The sequence below is a fragment of the Nanorana parkeri genome, unplaced genomic scaffold, assembly GCF_000935625.1.
Source record: "Nanorana parkeri isolate BGI_ZX_2015 unplaced genomic scaffold, ASM93562v1 scaffold265, whole genome shotgun sequence".
NCBI classification, from domain to species: domain Eukaryota; kingdom Metazoa; phylum Chordata; class Amphibia; order Anura; family Dicroglossidae; genus Nanorana; species Nanorana parkeri.
The window spans coordinates 570,849-582,050 of record NW_017306533.1 but is presented as its reverse complement, the minus strand read 5'-3'; positions in this window follow the sequence as shown (position 1 = coordinate 582,050).

Below are 11,202 nucleotides of genomic sequence, written 5' to 3'. Positions count from 1 at the left end.
AGGAGAGACAGCCAGGAGGATGAGCAAGGAGAGACAGTCAGGAGGGTGAGCAAGGAGAGACACCCAGGAGGATGAACAAGGAGAGACAGCCAGGAGGATGAGCAAGGAGAGACAGTCAGGAGGATGAGCAAGGAGAGACACCCAGGAGGATGAACAAGGAGAGACAGCCAGGAGGATGAGCAAGGAGAGACAGCCAGGAGGATGAGCAAGGAGAGACAGCCTGGAGGATGAGCAAAGAGAGACAGCCAGGAGGATGAGCAAGGAGAGGCAGCCAGGAGAGAGTGAGGGAGTTTTTTTTCCCCGTTGGTAGATCTCATGTAGCTCGTCATTTGAAAAGTAGATCTTAACACAAAAATTGTGGGCACCCCTGTTCTAGAGCCTCTTTTCCCCTCCTCTGCAGCAGTCTAAGATCTATGAGTCATCATGTCCTATACACTGTGTATAGGATATGAGGATGACAAGGGACATACCATGGCTGCAGTGGAGGAGGCGACAAGCTGGATGGAGCTCTGTCACAATCGGCCGCTCCAAGGATCGGGTGAGTATAAGTTTTTTTATTTGATCACCTAGACAAAAACGAGCACTTAACCATTGTCGTGTGGGGGTAGCCTCACTGCAAGGGCTAAGAACACTTTTGCCCGGTGTTCTGCTTTTACTGACATTATGTGCAGATAAAGGACATTACATCAACTAAGGATTTACAAGCAAAACAGGTATTCAAAGACAAATGTCCGTGAGACTGGAGAAAACTATAGGCACTGATAACTCTGATATAAAACTGCTATATCAAAAATGAAAAAAAAAAAAAACAACATGTACATGATGTCTAAGCTGGCATGGTTGTAGATTGCACATAATTCTGTCATTAATTCTGCCCTTATATAAACGATTGATCAAATGTTTGGTAATTTTGTTTTTGCTAACAAATTTGTGTTGAACTTAACTGGACTTTGCACCAGTGCCAGTTGTTGCTTCTTGCTGATTTCTGTAAAACATAATTATTTTATAGAAACTATTGTTATATTTAAAGCAATGATAGCATGACACGAATGGCTAGCATAAAGCTGATCTATTGGCCTGGTTGTTCCAAGAAAAACATTATTCAAAAGTTGAGGTAGTGAAAAGTTTTACCCGACATCCTCATTATTTTTCAGAATTTTGTAATATTTTTCTTGTCACAATTTCTTTCAAAATAAAGGTTGCCTTACAGCTGGTTAATCAAAAATCCTAATCTCGTGTTATTGAACTATTTTTTTTTTGGCCAGTAACAGGTTTTTAAATAAATCAACATATTATGGCTGTTTAGTTGGTGTCTGAGAATAAGGTAAACTATGGGCAAGGCTGCCATGGATGAGTTAGTGGTGATTTAAATGGATTTTGTGTCCTTTTGTTTTGGGCAAAAATATAGTCGATGAATATATTACAACTTTGGAGAACTACCACTATTGAATAATACATCAAGTTGACAGGTAATAACCCTGTGTACTATTAGGATATAATTTCCCTTTAAAATAGCTAGGTCGTTAGTGCTCTAGCCTATCAACTGATTTTTGGCTTAAGTAGTGGACACAATGAGACCGCTAGGCATGACATAACCTTGATTGTTTTATGTTGCTACTTCTACTGGGCAAACAGTAGTTATTGGAAGACAATTACAGAGCCGTGAAGAGAGACATCTATTATGGGAAAATTGCTAATGACATAAAAAGACAAGTTACAATATCCTTAGACCAGCTGCATGAATTTAGAGCCAAACAAAGAGAAAACGATATATATACACTAGGCCTGCTTTTACTGCTATTTCTGAAGCCTTGTTCAATGTATGTAAATAATATCTCCTTAATCGCCATACATATTCATTCAAGAGCCTTCTCATTTTAATAGATTTTTTAATATTTTATTATTAATATACAAAAAACTTTATTTTTTAGCCATATTTTGTGTAACATGGACCAGGTAGGCATTCAAATTCTATGTGGTTGAGTTACTAAAGGAAAATAGAATCTTCACTTTGGAAGGAAATCTTCCTTTCGTTTAGTGAATGAGGTGAAGCTCTGCTGTCTTCTATCATTTAAACATCAACAATAGAAAATACTATTTTTTTTTCTTTCTTTGCATTGGGAATTCTTTGCACATTTTCATCACATTCACTAGGCTAAGGAAAAATTCCCTGGCAAAGTGAAGGTTCCTTTGCAAAGGGAGCAGTCTATTTGCCTTTAGTAAATCAACTACTTTGTATTCATTTTTTACAGCCCATCTAATCTGATAAGGATTCAGTCTCTTCGCCTCTTAGGTTTTTATGGTCTCTGAAGACCAAATTTTCATACCAGCAAACAAATACCTCTGCATTTCTTCACACGGAATTGTGAACCAAAAATAAACTAAAGTAGTGAAGCCAAGGAAGAAACTGAAAAAGCCATATCTGTAAAAAAAGGCAGTAAAAACATACTTTTCTTGTTGCCCACACTGCCAAATGCTCCGGTCCCCAAAAATCCACTGGTAAGCTGACACTTCTTGGAATGTTGATCTCCTGGTTCCCATCAGCTCTCACTAGTTTCTACCTTTGACCTTATGTTACTACCTTATCCTACCGTGATGTGAGGTCAGAGGGAGGAACCAGTAAGAGCTATAAGGGACCTGGTAGATCAACACTGTTGGATACTTCTTCCTCCCTCTGACCTCACTCCACTAATGTATCCTACCATAACATGAAAACAGAGGGAGGAAGTGAGAGCTGCAGAGGACTTGCTAGTGTTGACATTTCCAGTTCGTGTCAGGGAACATTACATGTCTAGGAAGAAGAGCAAATGCCTGTTCACCTAGAGTTTTCTGAGTCTCAAAAATACAGTAAAGTTTCACTGCATCTTGGTGGGATATATCCTGATGTGGTGATCACAGTACAGACAAATTCCCAAAGTCTATTGACTGAACCTTTCAAGACTTTGACAGTTTAGTGACTTACGTAGTGGTAGCATAGCGGCCCAATTTGTACAGGTTCTTTTTTCCTTGGAAGCAGAGGTTTAGTGACGGACTGGGTGGCTAGCTGTCACGTACCTGGTAAGAGCCCGGAAGGTGAGGAGGCTTCTCTTGCGACTCGTGTCCTTCCGCCCCTGGAGATAGGAACAGGGAGCAGATGGACAGCGAGGAGCACAAGTGCCACTGATGGGAACTGAAACTGTGCAGGAGATGTCCTGATGGCGTCTAGTCAACAAGCTGGAGGTCCACTGAGCAAACAGCGTGAGAGCAGGAACGAGAGACTGGAGCGTGGTCAGGAAAGCCAGAGGTCGGAGCCAGTCGGGCAGTAGAGTACAAAATCAGGAGGCAGAAGGCAAAGTCCAAGAAACAGGCTGAGGTCAGGGGCCGCCAGCAATCAATAGCAAAGTCCAAACAAACCGGGTCAGGCAGGTCACAGGAATCCAACAGATACAAGCACACAGGAACACTAGCTGGAAAGACCATTGGCAATGGAGCAGCGGCAGGCTTGTTTTTATATGGTGAGCAAACAAGGTAGCAGCATAATTTCCTGTGCGATGGCTGGTGCGTGTGTTTTCGCTGACTTCTGGTTTGCGCGCGTCTTCTGACCACATGGAGATGCGGTTTGCAAGCATGCGCGGCCACCATTTTACCCCTACACTAGCTTAGCTTGGAACTAAAGTGTAACTGAAAAGAAAAAAATAAGAATATGTTCCTGCATTTGCAGATAGATTACTATGGCTAATTGCATTGCAAGTCCAAGGTTTTAAGGATGGGATGGGTAACAATAACATCTTTAAAGGCACCAGATAGGCCTAAATGGAACTGGTTCTTTAATTTCCCATTGGGTGTCATCAATCAAGATCTCTTCCTGAAGCTTATGCTTGATGGCAATTGTGCAGCAAAGTGTAATGTAAGGGTATGGCTGTATTTCTGAACAAGAACAATGGTCAATATCAGACAAGGAGACACAATGGCAGGGGATCAGATGTAATGTATTCTCAGAAACTCCAAGGATGTATACACACAGTGAGCATTAGGAGTCAGAGGATAGTTTGGATCCATGAAGTCAGTCAACGGGAGTATTAAAAAAGGAATCAGAAGGTAGGAACATAGCTGGAATTTAAATTAGCTGGAATTGAATTGAGCACCTGTCCATGCTTGTGTTTATGGTTCTGCACCCAGAATTGGGAACGTTTGTGTGTGCATGTCACTAGTGCTTGTGCTATTCCATTGTCCCTTTACTCCTTATATCCCTATCCCTATGTCTTCGGACTGGAACAGTAAGAGAGGTCACCCTTGTCACCTTGAGCTCCCTATCAGGTTATGTGACAATTAGTAATGAAGAAAACTATGTGTAGAAAAACTACTTTCTAACACATGAAAATGAAGTTCTGCCAAAATGTACACTTTTTTTCTGCTAGATAAAGCAAATTATACTCTGACTGTAAGCTATTACAGCATATCTTTTGAAACAGAACCTTTAAAAACACAAGGTCTCTTGTCATGGTGGAATCAATGTAGTAATTTAGTATAGTAAAAAGTAACTTGTGTAGAAACAAGAGCTGCTCAGCTGCTCGATAACCTCCATTTGCTCTCTGCTATGTCTACTGTATGCTAAACAACTTGCTGAAACCATAGTCCATTCCACCTATACCAGCCAAAACAAAAATGATGGAATAAACAAAAAGTGTAAGATAAGTACTACAACATAACTTCAGAGCCATCAGTTGCTTTACCGGTGGTATACAGTAGCTTGCAAACGTATTCACCACCTTGGCATTTTTCCTATTTTGTTACCTTACCACCTGGAATTAAAATTGATTTTTGGGAGTTTGTATCATTTGATTAACACAACATGCCTACCATTTTGAAGATGCAAAATATTTTTTTTGTGATACAAACAAAAAATAGGACAAAAAAACTGAAAAACTTGAGCGTGCATAAAATCAATACTTTGTAGAGCCACCTTTTGCAGCAATTACAGCTGCAAGTCTCTTGGGGTACGTCTCTATAATCCTGGCACATCTAGCCACTGGGATTTTTGCCCATTCTTTAAGGCAATACTGCTCCAGCTCCTTCTAGTTGGATGGGTTTCACTGCTGTACAGCAATATTTAAGTTGTGCCACAGATTTTCAGTTGGATTGAGGTCTTGGCTTTGACCAGGCCATTCCAAGTCATTTAAATCCTACACTTTAAACTACTCAAGTGTTGCTTTAGAGTCATTTTGTAGTTTTGCAAGTCACTGTATCATGATGAAAAGTCCTAGAGGAACATGGCTGCTAAGTTGCGTGACTTTTACATTCTTAGCTCCCAGATCTTTGTGCCAATTAAAGATGGTAATGTGTATAGGTGAATTGAAGATGCAGGAACTGATAAAAAAAACAAACACATTGCTGCTTTCTTACGGGGTAGATAAAGTGAATACAATCTGATGGATACAAAGATCCGCAAGTATCCCTCAGGCACTAGAAACAAAGCACGATTCTGTAAAAACACTTATGCACAGGTGTCAGGAAACAGGAAAATGTACTTGTCTTATTTGTTGTACAGTACATTGTTTAAAAAGAAGGGTGATGTAACATACTGTGGTGAACACCAGGTGTCACCACAGGAGGGTGTGTCAATCTTGATGTTTGTAGCTGTTGGCTCAGGGTGTGAAGGGAACCATGTTTATATGTTGAATATAATATTTGAATGCAATAAGCATGTCTCTTGTATTGTACTCCACATGCCAAGCATATGAAATACCACAACATAACATTATACAAACTATGCTGGGAAAGGTTACCTAACTAAAGTTTTAATTCTTGCTTTAGAACTTCAACACTGATTCATATCAATTTGCACAGCACTCCCGATTCTGTCTTTACACTCTCAGCTACCTGATCCCTCTGCAATTAATAGACCTAACACACATTCCCTTTGGGATTCAAATAAAGCAGCTAAAGACTTACAGCAATTAGTAGTTATCTTTTTAGGCTTAGAGCTTCCTTTCCTCTGGTGGTGAACATTATCAGAAGTCTGTTGCTTTTTCTCGCAGGGAAATATCTCTCATCATTGAAACATAGGCTTTCAGATGCAATCCTATCAAAGCACAACTTGTAGTGCAATTCATTCTACATTGAGTGTCTTCTCTTTTTCAGGTTATGTTTAGACTGACCACTACTCCACATACCACTGCTGCTGGGTACAGGACTGACAGTTTTAAATAATGATTAATCACAGCTTCAAATAGCATTCTCTATCATTTGGCTGACTATAGTGTGTTTATTTTATTACCAGATCTCCAGGACCCCTGTGTAGATCTCTACTCTACCCCCCTAATAGCATGCTGACCCTCTTCTATCTGCACAGTGGGAAGGCCTTAGCTGAAGGTCTAAAGCTATAAAGTTGCAATAAAATATACTGAGCTTCTTCACTCTCTCCCCTTGGAGGATAAGAGAGCAGAGGACAACTACCATAAAAACCTCCTACAAATGTCACAGCAATCTTTCTTCACACTGAGCTAAAGTTGCATATTTTTCAGACAGCTTAAAATTATGTTAAGCCAGTCACAGACTGGTAGATCTACCATCACAGCTACAAAATCGCCTCCCAAACTGATTTCCCACTTTCAATACACAAAGAGAATGTCCTGCTTAAGTGACTGCTTGATGGCTTCATCAAGTGACCAGTTTTCATTTTTGGACTTGTATACTTAATAACCTAATAAGTGATTGCTTACTTTAGTGATAATTTTTGTAGTGGTGGTTGCGTGGTAGGAAATGGAAATATGTTGGGCTTTAATAGTGTGATGGGCAATGAAGTGATCTTGGGTCAAACGTGCTAAAGTAGAAAGTGAGAGAAATAAATGTGGATGGGGCTGACCAAATGGCAGTAATGTAAAGGGAACAGGCAATATAATTTCTTCTGTGTTTTTGTGCAGTTACAACAATGCGGTTTTCTGCCTCTGTAGTTCAGTTCAATACAACAAGACACAAGTAAATCAGTCTTAAGGCAAAACAGTAATGCAGGTTTTAGATGCTGGTGGTTTCTTGATTATTGCTTCTTAAGCGTGTACCCATGGGACTTCCAGAGGTAGCTTCCCTGTAAGGGTGTGGTCCTAGCTAGATGCAGTGTTGAGAACTGCACCAGACTAGAAGGCTGGAGAATGCTCTAGGTGTCCTGTCATAGGATGCCGTCTTGACTCTAAGGCCATTCGTAGCGTCCCTGCACTGTTCCTCCTGGCTAGGAATCAGTCCCTGCCTCTAGGCCTAACTTTCCTTCATAAACAGGTTTCTCTCCTTGTCCTATCACTTCACAATTGAGGCCTCTCTGTGACACAGCCCAAAGATGTCCGCCCAAATCTTGTGAACCATCTGTGTCTCATTACACTGGCTTCTGCATAATGGCGCCCTGAACCCAAAGTAGAGGACATAAGGGCAGGTCGGGACATTATGTGGAAAGAAAAAAGAGAACTACAAGACTAATACCCTGTTACAGTGTGTAACAGTTGAAGTGTGTTCACTTCAAACATCCAATCATGGGAAGAAGAGGTTCTGTAGTGTCAAATCCCCCTTAAGTTGACATACTGGAGCACCTTAGCTCCCTTTTCACTTTAGTACATTTCTCCCAGGATCACTTTACTGCTCTTCACATTTTTTTTTGTATAATAAATTTTTATTGGAGGATAAAACAAAAATATATTTACCACAAGACAGGTAAACAGACAAGAGATATGACAATGGGTAAATCACAACATGTGCATCATAACCAGGGGCTGAAACAATTTATCATGTACTAGAATCATTCTCTGATGCATAGAAAGGGAGAGGTGAGGTAGAAATATGGGGAATTTGGGTGAGTAGGGAAGGGGGGTGACTGGGTAAGACGAAAGGGAGGTAAGATCATGTCGAATTTAGCATTGAGTGGCAATTCAGTTGAAATAGGAAATAGAAAAACCGTCAGTGCATATACTGCTCCATGTAACCCTTATGCCTTCAGTAATTACCTTCCTTCATCACCTTTTTATATTGACCCAGGGTCAGCAGGGGTTGTTATGGCTAGATAAGAAGGAGTCGTCTTATAAGCCAGCCAACAGGCCCAAGTCTTTGAAAGGCGCCCCTTCTGATCCATGCAACTGAGAGTAAGTTCCTCTAGGCATTAGGTCTGCTCAACTTTGTCAAGCCATTCCAATAAGGAAGGAGTTGGAACTCGTTTTCCATTAGGCCGGGATTAATGATTTAGCTGCATTCAGCAGGTGCGGCGTGATGGAGCGGGTATAGCGTCCTATGGGGTCATCCGAACCATGAAACAACACTGTCCAGGGATCAAAGCGAACTGGAGTTCCCTGAATTGTGGATATCTCTGATATCACCTCCCACCAGTAGGAAGCTATACCAGGGCATTGCCACCATATGTCAGCATGGGTGGCTACCACGTCACAGCCCCGCCAGCAGAGAGGAAATGCAGAGGCATCCATCTGGTGCATCCTCAGATGTGTGTAGTACCATCTACTGAGTAGTTTGTAGTTGCGAGATCTTTTTTTCTCAGTAAGTAGACTATCCAGCTCCGTCTCCCAGCGTGTCAAATAAGGTGGTACACTGGGAGCGCCCAAGTGTGACAATACTGCATATATAGAAGAGATACACTTAGTAGGAGTGGAGTCTGCGGGAAAGAGCTGTTCTAGGGGGTCAAGTCCAATTTGGATTGTAGGGGATCTGGGAGCATACCTACAAAATGGGACAGCTGCCCGTAGCTCCATACCTCCATTTGAGTTACATAAGGAGGCCAGGGGTTTAAGACGTCCCTCACATAGAACCTGGTGTAGAAATAATTCAGAGCCATTTGACATCCACGAGCGTTAACCACTAGGCCCGGAGGAAAGTATGTATGTCCCGATAAGGGCAGCAGAGTGGAGTTATACGCCCAATACTGTTTCGAATGAATTGCATCCCAGATGGACAGTGTCGTAGTAGTCTCTGCTCTTCACATTTGAATACATCCGGCCTCGTTGTGTATAATGCTTTATGTAAGATGTGCTCACCTATTAATATATATAACAATTTTAGCTTTCTAGCAGTAATGTTTACTCACTTTTATAATCATCTTAGAACCAATACCATCCGTGTTCTAGCATTAGTCAAGGTAATAACACATTTTCTAATACAGAGTACATCATTAGACTGCGTTCTTCCAGGGTGTTATTGATTCAGCAAAGATTGAAAATCATCATGATTTTTAGCTTTAGCAAGGCCCTAAAATAAAATCACTGCATAGCAAAATGTTAAAACCTTTTAGGAAACCAAAAATATGCTACCTTTAGCAGAATCTGTATCAAAAGCTACTGTGGAGCTATTTAAAGGAGGTACTTGTAGTCGCTTGCTCATTAAATTCAAGCTTTACAGGTTTTGAAATCTTCCACACATATGATAGACATTTAGCCCTTATAATATGCTTATTGTTAAGCTTATTTTTCTTGAATACATACTATAAGCTAGTTTATTGGGAAGAGACAGTTAAATTTGGCATTCAAAATGTGACAAATCCTATACAGTTAGCCTGATTATTCAGCCGTTACATATTTAAAGGAGAACTCTCAGATTTGTGTAAAAAAAAAACCTGTTCCCATACCGCAGAAACACCGGTTGCTGCTCCAGTGATAATGATTGGACATTAGTACCTTCAGTACAGTAGTGTACTACTGAATTTTCTTTTTCCCTTGGTATTGCCATCTTGGATTCCATTGGGAGAGCCAGGGGCAGGAGATAGATGTCAAGCACTACCCACTTTTCATGTGGGTTATCCTAAGCAAAGCTTCTCACTAGGCAATGTCACCCTCTGCAGCGCATAAGAGGACACTAGCAGGTTGGAACACTATGGAATCTACAGCTAGAGCAGATTAGCATGGTTGCATGGCAAGGACTGTTTACATTCCACAACCTGACAGATCATACAAGATTATAAACAGACTGAGTTGAAAGGGATCTAGGGTCACAGATGGGAGGCGGATTGAACAAAGTTATCGGGTCAGGCAGAAGAAGAGAATTGGATGCAAGGTGCTCTGGCTGTGAAATTTCAGTTAATTACTGGTGGTTTTTGAATAAAAGAGCATTGCTTTAGAGGTATGATTATTATATACATGTAATTAATTTGATGCCCTTAGCATGAGCACGGGTTCACTTCAAGGTTTAATAGGAGGTATGCTAGGTTATGCTTATGTAAAAACAGTAAATATTTAAGAAAACATGCTGGCAGCTCAACATTAGGGGTAATTCTGCTGACTTAAAAATGAATGTATGGTACAATTTGACATGGTGCTTAATGATTAAATCAACTGCATTTTTCATAAATGTTTAAATACTTCCACGCTCGTGTTCAATTGCAGGGGCGGAATCGCGATTGGTTGCCATTAGAAAATAAAGGCATCAATACAAAACACAAAAAATCCCCAGCTTCACCTGCCAGCTAGCCTGCAACCAAACAAATTGCCCTGTCAACAGTATGCGTTAAAATCAGAGGTTTTAGTTGCACAAACTTTTGGCCAAAAATATGTAGAAGCCACACCGCCGCGCCAAGGCACCTCTGCAAGGTGTGGTCCTAACTCTATGTATACGAGTCTCCAAGTGTGAGCATATTAATGCAGTCGATAAATTGCATGCAGGTGTACCTGGAGGTAGCCAACTCCTCCTAATAAGGTGCTGGGACGCACTGGGGGCCCAGCAATCTAGAATGCTCGCTGGGACCCCAGTGCGTCCCCACAACCAAAAATAGTCAAACTAGAAAAAATGGTAACTGCATGAATCTATAACCAGCCTGTTTGGCAGGGAGCCCATTGGGAAGGCTTACAACAATACAAAACACAAAAAATCCCCAGCTTTACCTGCCAGCTAGCCTGCAACCAAACAAATTGCCCTGTCAACAGTATGCGTTAAAATCAGAGGTTTTAGTTGCACAAACTTTTGGCCAAAATATGTAGAAGCCACAGCGCCGCGGCTTCTACATATCGCGATCGGCTGTGGTGGGCGACTCCATGAGCGCTTGGTATTCCGTGCAGTTTTGTGCAAGATTGTTGCACGGTCACAAATTGTGCAGGTGTGAAGCTATCCTTACTCTTCAGTGCCTGATGCTTGTTAGAAGTCACAGATATGTGCCAAGTGCCTCCTCTTACCATTGTGCTGCTGCAATCTGCAGAAAATGATTGATTATTTCCACTATTCAAGCTAGTGGGGTTCTCTTCTATTACC